Consider the following 9,277-nt stretch of genomic DNA (forward strand, 5'->3'; position numbering starts at 1 on the left):
AAATGTATTACGTATTCCTTTTTGGTACATTAGATGTTTCCCATATAAATTGGGACTATCTGGGTTTTAGCAGTGTATGTTAATCTTTAATGTGTGTAATTCTGCATTTATAGGTACCTTCGTGTTTCTATCTGTTATATATATGTACTGTTTGGTGTTCTTCGAATCGTCATGTTGTGACCGACCCATTTATCTAGAGCAAAGTAATGAAAAATGTATTTTAATCTGGAATTACAAACTTGCTAGAATAATCCCTGGAAATTGGACAAGCCCTAGATCACCAGGGGGTTGTCTCCACAGAGACAAAGGAACTTTTCCCTCCGCTTCAGATCGCGGACGTTCATTGGCTGTTCCCTCGAAAAAGGGGCGGGGACCATCTCAAGCCATAAGAACGACCGAACAAGGTCCGCTTTCGCTCTTCCTCCTTCCTCTCTTCTTCTCGTTCTTAGTCCTCGGACACGCTGCTCTCCTGTGCGACCCTCTGCGCGGCCTCGTGCCACGCTCATTTCAGCCCCCCCTCAGCACGGGGGCTGAGAGAAAAAGCCATTTTAATGGCTCCTTTAGAAGCTTTCGTTTTTGTTGTTTCTTTTCTTTTCTTTACTAAGTTTATTCAACTATTCGCCTCTCCACACAAGGAAGACGAATTCTGGAACATTGTTTGTTGAACCTTTCAAATACCGCGCGAGGACAGAACAAAGGACCACGTGCTACACGCTCAAGCCAAGATCAAACGCAGCGTGCACGCGCGTCACATGGCCTCCAGGACCACGCACGCTGTTTTCAAAAGGAACAGGGCGCAAAGCTCACACGCTCGACGCCGATCTCACACCACGCACACTGGGCCATGCAAGTATCAGTTTTCTATGGAGATTTAAATGCTGCTTTAAATTGTTGCTATGATCTGATTGTTGTTGGCTTCCAAAAGTTACTGACTATGATTTCCATACCTGAGCTCCTTATGTGATCTCATTCTATTTTCTCTCTCTCTCTCTCTCTCTCTCTCTCTCTCTCTCTCTCTCTCTCTCTCTCTCTTATTTGGATTCCGTTATGTCTTGTATAAAGCTTACTGTTTGTATTGTCGTACGCATATTTACTCTGTGTGATTTGTAGTTTGATGTATTACTAGTTGATTTATTAAAAACCCATATACTGATGATTGGCTTGGACTCCCTCGGGTTACGGTTCCAGTTCTTAGCCTCGTTGTTGTATACTTTCTCATTTTTCATGTCCTGCTTAAATTCAGCTTCAGAGAATGAAAACAGAGTTCAATAAATGTGGAATGCTACTTATACCACCACCAAACAAAGGTCTGACACTTTTGAAGGCATGGCTGAGAATATCTTTTGGTATGCAGCATACCCATCTGCAGTGAGTAGGACACATTGTAATGGCTTAAATGCTGAAATGTGAAAACCTTTTATATGTTTTTAAAAAAGTATTGAAAACCTGATATATGTGAAGTAAAATATTAGCTTTTCTTTTTTCCCTTTTATTTTAATTATTTCTTTTTTTATTATTGTATAAAGGGTCCTGGTTATTTCATTGTTTTAACAAATATTTAGAAAGATAAGGGACCATTTACATTTCTGTTTTATTGTTTTTGTTTTTATAGATCAGGAGAAAGCACATGGTTCACTGTACTATGCAATAATATGACCGTGTTACATTAAAAATGTGAAATTAATCTTTGATGTTAAAAATATGGTTTCTTGTTGATCCCTGTTAGTTGTGGGCACACAGAGCTAAAAAGTCAAACATGAGTCATAACCACTGGAAGATTTAATTTTCAATTGCTTTTATTTGTTAAGTACTGCATTACAGTATGTGTTGCTTTCATGCTTTTTTTTTTTTTGGTCAAATTGGATGGTACTTTCGACTCATTGACCAATTACAGCAAATAAATGTTTAAAAATGTAACATGTTTTGTCCGTTTATTTAATAGAATTTAGAAAATGTAAGGTGATTTATATAAAGCAATTAACAATAAGTTATTGAAAATGAGTAAAGTTTATGTATTATACAAGCTTAAATCAAAGTTCATCAGTTTTCATAAAATTTATTTAATTCATTTACGTTAACTGAACATGAAAGGTTGAAGCTTAAACAAATGTTAACTTTTGCATTGGATTTATGTGATTAAATTGGATGGAAAATTGACATCTAATTGAATTACATAAATTTTAATTTTTGGGGTTAAATATTTTTTTGAGTGTAAGGAGAGCAGTCTCAGTACTATTATACGGTCTAAATCCTGACTGGAAATCCTCTGGAGTCTAAGGGTATTTTTGGGGCCTGGAGAAGTTTTGTCATGCCCTGATATTTGTGCTTTTTTCAGTTTCTTATAAATATCTAAATGGGTAAAGTCTAATATCACTGTAATCAGCACAAACTGGGCTATGATAATATGTGAAATGCATGCATGTACATGATTGTATTTTTGAGAAAAAAAAATGTTATGCATGGTTAGTGAAAAACTAAAAATGTTAAATCACTTGAATAAGGCCATAAAACACATACAGAACATTGGTTCCAGGGAATTTTGAGAACTGGAGCTTGTAGCCTAGAATTTTTCTTTCTAAATTATGTGAAAATCATCTTGTTTACTCACTCACAGAAAACAATATATTGATTAAAATTTTCTAAGACACTTTTTGTTGGTAAAAGTCATATGTGAGTAGGCGTCAATTATCATGAATATCATTGTGATTTACACCAGAGGAGACAAAGGCCTGCATAATGAGCTGCATAATGAGCCTCTCATTCAGCTTTGCCACTGTGAGTGAGGAGTTAGAAGAAAGAATGTGAGAACAAAATAAAAGTATATAATTTTATGTTTGTAGTTTATTAAGAATATATTTAATTATCCCACAACATAATTTAATATCCACTTGGGGGAGCAGTTAAACAGTTTATTAGGAACAATCAAAGCTTACTTTCAAACAAAATTTTTGGAATCATTACTCCAGTCACACAATCCTTCAGAAATCATTTTAACAATCTTATTTTCTACCGAAAAAAAAAAAAAAAAAAAACATTTTATTATTATCATCATCATTATTATTTTTTATCATTGTTAATGTTGAAAAGAGCTGAGAATATTTTTCAGGTTTTTTTAGGGGGAATAAACTGCATTGTTTTTACATTTGTTAGAGTTATCTCTATTTGTTACATTTATATTATTTACATCTAGCTTTTGAATGGTATAGTATTGTATATTGTTATTGAAACATAATGTTTCACTTGATTATACATTTAGTCAGGAATTATAGTTTGGAAAAAGTATTTGGAAAAAGTCTAACTAGTAAAATGTTTACACGTTATGTGAAAACTAGTACAAGTATATAAATAAATAAAAAGAGACTGGTCCCACTTTATATTAAGTGGCCTTAACTACTATGTACTTACATCAAAAAATAAATACATTGTGTTCATATTGTATTGTTAATTTGTTTTGCTGCTATTGAGGTGGGAAACAGGTAAGGTTAGGGGCAGATTTGGTGGTATGGGTAAGTTTAAGGGTGTGTTAAGGTATGAGGGATGGGTCAACCATGTAATTATACATGTAATTACAGAAATTAATTACAGATGTAATTACGTGCATATATTTTTCAAATATAAGTACAATGTAAAAACATGTATGTACACAATAAGTGCATTGTACCAAATTAAGAATTTAAATGTAAGTACATAGTAGTTAAGGTGTAACGGATATGCAGATCATCGATTCATGTGTTAAATTCAGATTTTCCAAATGAAACCCTTTTTGCACTAAATGCCTGGGCCTGGCGCCAGCCTGGCTGGACTTAAATTATTTACGATACCCATGCGAGCTTCAAAGGAGACCTGAAAACCCCCCCAAATTCCTCAAACACACTGGAGACAAAGGAAACCTTTCGTAAAGTTCCTTACTTTTGTAAGTCCTTATTAATATGTATTTTTAATGTTTGTGTATTGCATAAAAATGGTTAATCCTGGGTAAATGGTTATAAAGTGTTGACTTATAAGTGGAAATGTTCTCCTCAGCCTAACTCTTTTTCTCAAATAGTCATGTGTATGTAACCCCCACCTTTGCAGGTCGTAAAACTTTACAACCACCCTGGACAACAGGAGAGAAGAGAAGCCAAATCACTGGTTTCTTCTCCCCAATGCATTCTATGGAATTTATTCATTACCTTTTTGTTTTTATGTTTTATAAATGTATTACGTATTCCTTTTTGGTACATTAGATGTTTCCCATATAAATTGGGACTATCTGGGTTTTAGCAGTGTATGTTAATCTTTAATGTGTGTAATTCTGCATTTATAGGTACCTTCGTGTTTCTATCTGTTATATATATGTACTGTTTGGTGTTCTTCGAATCGTCATGTTGTGACCGACCCATTTATCTAGAGCAGTGGTTTTCAACCTGTGGTCCGCGGCCCCCTAGTGGGCCGCGGTGGTATTGCAGGTGGGCCGCCAATTATTTTCTGTTCATTTCCGTCCATTCTAGGGCTGTGCGATTAAAAGAAAACGTCCTAAAATCACGATTTGAGCGTGCGCATATGCCTAACTCCAGGTTCACACACTGTCTGTGATGCGCCTTTTTTCTGAGCCAATGTTGACGGATCAGAGCGTTCTCACTGCGGTAAAAGGCTAGAAATAAAAATTCATATCTAACACATGAGCATAGAGTGAATTTGTTAGTGAACAGGATGCAGTTTAAGTGAGAGGAGACACGTTTTAAGTGTGCACACTCTCTCCTCGCAAAGCAGCGTGTTTCTGAGCAAGCATGACCGGTTTTGTGACAGAGCAAAGGATATCTGCTGCGAACAGAGAGATTCGCACTCGTGCATTATTTTAATGTGCTTTTGCGTTATATTTATGCGCTCTCACTGCTGACCACATACACATACTGTATACACACTGCAAACACCTGAGGCACCGCTACAATTAATGAGCTCTATGAACAATGCATGACAAAAAAGAAAAAAAAAGTCCCTGTATACAGGATATTTTTTTTTTATTATTTTTTTATTTTGCCACAAGTCTATACATTTTTTTTTACATATTCACTATAGTGATAATTTTGACTTATGTCTGTTCTAGAGATGTTACAACTTTTTGATAAAGCTCTGATTGGTTTTCTTTTGGAAATATGTTTCAAATTAATCCTGAATGCATTTATGACTGTAAAAGCACAATTGCAAAATTGATCAAAAAATCAAAAAAAAAAAATTTTCATATCGCACAGCCCTAGTTTATTCAATAAACATAGTTTAAAATCTAGCTTCTGAGTACTAAGTTATTAACCCAACAATAGCGGGGTCAGTTAATTTTTTTGAAGTGGGCCGCGCAAACATATGTGTTTGGTTGTGTGGGCCGCGAGTTGAAAAAGGTTGGGAACCACTGATCTAGAGCAAAGTAATGAAAAATGTATTTTAATCTGGAATTACAAACTTGCTAGAATAATCCCTGGAAATTGGACAAGCCCTAGATCACCAGGGGGTTGTCTCCACAGAGACAAAGGAACTTTTCCCTCCGCTTCAGATCGCGGACGTTCATTGGCTGTTCCCTCGAAAAAGGGGCGGGGACCATCTCAAGCCATAAGAACGACCGAACAAGGTCCGCTTTCGCTCTTCCTCCTTCCTCTCTTCTTCTCGTTCTTAGTCCTCGGACACGCTGCTCTCCTGTGCGACCCTCTGCGCGGCCTCGTGCCACGCTCATTTCAGCCCCCCCTCAGCACGGGGGCTGAGAGAAAAAGCCATTTTAATGGCTCCTTTAGAAGCTTTCGTTTTTGTTGTTTCTTTTCTTTTCTTTACTAAGTTTATTCAACTATTCGCCTCTCCACACAAGGAAGACGAATTCTGGAACATTGTTTGTTGAACCTTTCAAATACCGCGCGAGGACAGAACAAAGGACCACGTGCTACACGCTCAAGCCAAGATCAAACGCAGCGTGCACGCGCGTCACATGGCCTCCAGGACCACGCACGCTGTTTTTAAAAGGAACAGGGCGCAAAGCTCACACGCTCGACGCCGATCTCACACCACGCACACTGGGCCATGCAAGTATCAGTTTTCTATGGAGATTTAAATGCTGCTTTAAATTGTTGCTATGATCTGATTGTTGTTGGCTTCCAAAAGTTACTGACTATGATTTCCATACCTGAGCTCCTTATGTGATCTCATTCTATTTTCTCTCTCTCTCTCTCTCTCTCTTATTTGGATTCCGTTATGTCTTGTATAAAGCTTACTGTTTGTATTGTCGTACGCATATTTACTCTGTGTGATTTGTAGTTTGATGTATTACTAGTTGATTTATTAAAAACCCATATACTGATGATTGGCTTGGACTCCACCCCACTTACATTACGAGTCACTGAGATGTCTGATCTTTAGCTACAAGCTTTAAATTTAGAAACTAAATTTATCATAAGGATAGGATAATGTTTTCATGGCCAGAGAATATTTTTCCTTGAATTATAATAAGTGATAACTTTATTGGAAATTGATAGGTCAGTCTGGTTTGCTGGTCAAACCACTGTTTGATTTGCAGTAATTTACAGTAAGGCATATCACAACAATTGATATGGAGAATGGAATATTGACATATTAATGAGTAAATTACAGTGCCCTGTGATTATTTATTGGTATAGGCAATTGAGCTATTTTTCATAATCAATCAAATTTAATGTAACTGTCAACTGAGATATAAATTAATCATATTCCTGATTAATTATTCAAATTCCCTATATATATATATATCATTTGAGTTAATTATGTAAGACTCATTGTTGTTACAAAGGCCACTTAATATAAAGTGGGTCCAAGAGACTTACTCATGTTTATGATCTCTGCTGAATAAAGTGCTTAATTCTTTTTTCTGAGGAAATCCATTTCTCAAATCCTCAACCACATCACATCTTTTTGGTGTGAATTATGTCTTATTCCTCTCATCGCGAAGCAAACAGTAAAATAAAATAAAAACTTGAAGAACAGTCAGTAGTTATTATGCGCCAGCAAACGTCATGAATAATGATTGATGAGACCTTTGACCTATGAATTATGTCCAGATGTGGCCTTTGACCTATGAATTATGACCAGATGCGACCTTCCGGCATGCGTGAAATCGATCCGGCATGCGTGTAATTGATCCGTCATGCTTTGAGTTCCGGGAGGTGTTGTTGTTTGTTCAGCGACCAAGTGATGAATGAGTTCCCCTGAAGAATTTGTTTGAAGATATTATGGATCGTTTCCATATTCTGACTCTTCTGGACGCGTCTGTGTTAACCTACGCGACTGCGCGGTATCAGGTTGCAGCCTGTAATGCTCGAGAGCGCGCTCTCTCTCTCTGTGTGTGTGCGTCTGAGTGTGTGTGTAAACGGTGATAAAACAAGTACGTTTTGATGAAGAATAAATATAATAAACGATTTTAGCAGATCGTATCAGTGTGTGTGGGTGTGCGTGTGTATGTGTGTAGATGTGCGTGTGTGAATTTAATATGCTGTTTATATAAATCAATTCTTAACTTATTAATAAACTGCGAATAAACCAATAAAAATATAAATCCTCCAAACATTATTTTGAAAGAGCCCAGTGTGCAAGCACTAAGATTCCACAATGAGGTTCACAACATTTTGTCTTGTTTAAACTAAACAGAATCGCGAGTCCTCTATTTCTCCCTCTCTCTATCCGCCTGCGTGAGCGCATGCTCCTGTCATTTACTTTCGGTCCGCTGCGAAAGATAAAGTGAAGAAAACGTTTTAAATGCCCTACATCTCTCGCGACGGAGCGATATTACTTTAAAGTCTCCCTTTACCGCTGTTGTCCGGCGGTTCTTGTTGATATTTTAACTTAGTGTCTTATTTTCATAATGGTAGGCTATTCTTAGAATGGATAAGCAGTCTACGCAGTCATAGTTTTGTAGTTTACCATCGTATCTAACTCCGTCTCAAACGTGGCTTAAAGAGTTTTTAATTGTTTAGCTAAAATTACATCTAATTTAAATCTGAATCAGCTTTTATTCTCGTCATTTGACGTTGGGTCCATTTATTTCACAGTGATTTTAGCTACGGTGCAGACACGGCTCGTCCTATACAGTAGGTTATATCTAATTTTCAGAAAAGTGGTCCGGAGAACATTGCTGGAATCTTTACAGACAGGTCTCATGTGGCTATCTTGTTTTAAGAAGATTGTTTGAATAACATCAAGGTAGCTTGCCTGTTTCGGATTTAACCGTGACGACATGGTCGTAAAAGACATAGGGTTAGAAGTAGTCAAATGAGCCTCTGACGAATGCAAGGCGCTCACAGAGAGTTTTCTTTATGAGTTAGACCTAGACTGAAAATCAGTTGTCATAAGTTTGTTTGCAACAAAACAACTTTTAAAAAGGCACTACGAATGTCTCACAGAATCTTTACAACAGATTACACGTTCTTTCTCACTAAAATTGTATCATTACCTGTGATGTTTAAATGCACCGTATTTATGTTCACACTATGTTTTATTTGATTAAAATAAAAACAAGAGGTTCTATACAGTATTATATTATTAAGCTTTGATCAACTAATTGCTAAGCAATAATCAAATAATCAATAAGTCAAACTTATCACCCCTCGTCTGATTTGTCTCATGGCTTTTGATGATATAAATATCTTACTGACACAGAAGTTCAATATTAATGTTAAAATTGTTTAAATTTAGCTTTAATATCCACCAAATTAATGTCCACACTCAAATCCTCAGAGAAAAAAACTTAATTTATATACGTGTCTGACTTTCTCTTCAAAACGCAACAAACGTTCTTATGATTTTTTCCTTTGTTTTTTTTGTTTTTTTACCAGTTTGTCGGGAAAACACATACTGTAGTGTTATGTTTCTAAGGTAGGATGTTTGTAGTTAAATAACCTAAAGCATTTTTCATTAAAATTCTCTAACGTACACACTTAGACACATGCAGCTTCACAGAACCCCACAAACTGCAAACAACATTTTTAAGTTTGTTTTATCGAAGGATTCTGACAATGAGTTCTACCATTGTAGAAAATGTATTTTAGCACCGCAGTAAGATATGACTATGTATGTGTGATTGACCGACTTATCAGATGTACAACATATTATTACAAGTACCTGCTTACCTAGTTTATGATGAAGCTAAAAAATATAGGCATGATCTATCAATCAAATTTAGAGGAAATCAACAGCAGGACAGAGTACGAAGAGTCAATACAGAAATACAGAAAAGTATTCAATACAGATAAGTTGAGCGGGTTTGACAGAAGAAGAAACTTGAAATACA

Source organism: Carassius gibelio, chromosome B18 (assembly GCF_023724105.1).
Source record: "Carassius gibelio isolate Cgi1373 ecotype wild population from Czech Republic chromosome B18, carGib1.2-hapl.c, whole genome shotgun sequence".
In the NCBI taxonomy this organism is placed as follows: Eukaryota; Metazoa; Chordata; class Actinopteri; order Cypriniformes; family Cyprinidae; genus Carassius; species Carassius gibelio.